Source organism: Panthera onca, chromosome C1, assembly GCF_046562875.1.
Source record: "Panthera onca isolate mPanOnc1 chromosome C1, mPanOnc1 haplotype 2, whole genome shotgun sequence".
Classification (NCBI taxonomy): Eukaryota; Metazoa; Chordata; class Mammalia; order Carnivora; family Felidae; genus Panthera; species Panthera onca.
In genome coordinates, this window is record NC_138346.1 from 212206142 (window position 1) to 212208308 (window position 2167).

The window sequence follows — 2167 nt, forward strand, 5'->3', positions numbered from 1 at the left end:
TCAGCTCCAGCCTTACCCCCTCCCAGGCTCAAGGGCAGCAGAGGAAAGAGACTGGATCTTCCCAGTCAATCGGAGTTAGTTCTGACTGGTGATAGTTGGCTTGACTTGAGTCACATGTCCACTGTGACCCAATCACAACAGCCAGAGGAATGCAATGCTCTGATTGGCTGGTCCCGAGACCTGCCGTCTGTCCTGGCAGCTTGGAAGGGAATCAAGCCCGTTAAAACACGTGGACTGGAGTTGGGATGGCGTTGGGTCCCCAGAAGTCCAGTGGGGTGCCCCAGCCAGGAGAAAGGAGAAAGGATTCTGGGTAACAAAAGCAGCCGTCACCAGAGTGACCAGCGGTGGGCTCCCTGACATGCCGCTGGCCATGCCCCACGGGCAGTACTGAGTTCCCAGAGCAGGACCGGGGCCTCTCCTGACTGACAGTTGGCCAGTGTGGTGACAGATGGTTGGCGGCCCCCTGCCGACCTCTGGCCCCGTCTGACGGGCAGTCAGCAGGCACCCCGGTGGGCAGTTGGCCCTCAAAGTGCTTGGCAGCCGACCAGCCGTATCTGGCAGTCTTTCCTGGGGGCTGCCCTGCAGAACACCGGGAGATCTCCTGGGCTCACCACTGCCCCACTCTGGCTCGGCCTTCCTTACGCCACGGCCCCAGCTGGGCAGAGAAGACCAGAGCTGGCTCCCTGGCCTCCGGCAGGAGCTAAAGGACTTTGGGGGCCAGTGGTTCCCTCCGAAAGCCAGGGGCCTGTGGCCCTGGAATGCAGGCATCCAGGAAATGTGCGAATGGGCACCCGGCCTGGCCCTGCTCGCTCAGTGTCACTCAGCTTCTAGTAGTTCTGAAAGGCCCACCAGGGGTCGGGCGCTGGGGCTCCAGGCGGCGAGCGGTGGCAGCCGTGAACTTAACAGGAAGGGCTGGCCCTCACTGAGCTGGCGGCCCATCGGGGAAGAGGGGCCTGGCTGGGGTGCTGACGACGTAGATGTGCCGTGGGGATGTGGGTGGAGGGGGGCCTTCCAGAGAGGTGATCTGTCAGCTGAGGCCGCGGTGGGGGCCCCGCCGGGAGGAGCAGAGAGCAAAGGCCCGGCTAGAGGAGTGTCCGAGGCCGTGAAAGAAGGTTGGAGCAGCTCTCGGGGAGGGGTGTGCCAGCCGCTGGCCCTCTGAGCTCTGGAGAGGCTGTGAGGCCGTGATGGGCCCGGGAGAGGATCTGCACCCTCCTCCCAAAGACAGTGACAGGATCAGCCTTGCCTTTTAGGAAGGTCCTTGTGGATCCAGAGGGAACCGATTGTGGGGCCAGGGGTGGAAGGTGGGGGGCAGTTGGGTAATCCAGATGAGAGAGGGCGGTGACCCTGAGCGGAGAGGGGTGGGTGTGACGCTTTCGGTGGCATCGTGGGGCCTGGGGGCTGCCCCCCACCCCGGGGCTGTGGTCAACAGCTGCCCAGTGCCGTGCACAGAGGGATCCTAGTACTGCACACTCGTCCCCCCTGCCAGCCCCCACACTGCGTCTGCGTGCTTGCTTCCAAGGACCCAGTGGAGGAAGCGCTTTGTGCCTTCTTTGCGCGTCCTCGTGTGTTGTCACTGGAGGCTGCCACACGTGCCATTTTCGTAGTTTCGGAAAGGGATTCGGTGAATGGAAAGAGGGGACAGGGTGAGCGTGGGGACCGCCACGCTGGCCGGTTGGGCCGCTGACAACTCCCAGGACGACGGAGGTGGCTCCGGCCGCCCCGGCCCCTTCTGCCACCGCCGTAACCCGGGCTGCCCCGTGGGTTTCGGGAGACCACGTGTCTCACGTGCCAGGGGTGGCTGTCGCTGCTATGCCTGTCCCCTCCCCGCCCCCATCACACTCACCCCTGCCCCCTCCCCCCACCCCCACATGACTGGAATAAGAGGCTAAGACGAGGCAGGTCTGGACGTCCGGCCCCGGGGAGGCCGCCACAGACCGAAGGCCGGGCCACCCCCGGGCCAGGGAAGGAGGCTGGCCTCTTCTCCTCGGCCAGCTGGTCCATGCGTCCGGCTCCTGCCCGGGGCCAGGATGACAGATGGCCCCCGAAGGAAAGGTCAGTGTCTTGGCAGAGGCGGGCGGGGTGGGGCGCCTTCTGAGCGCTCGCTCGGCCCACGGCTGGCGTTTGGGAGCCTGGACCTCGACAGCAACCGGACTTTATTTTGGTTACT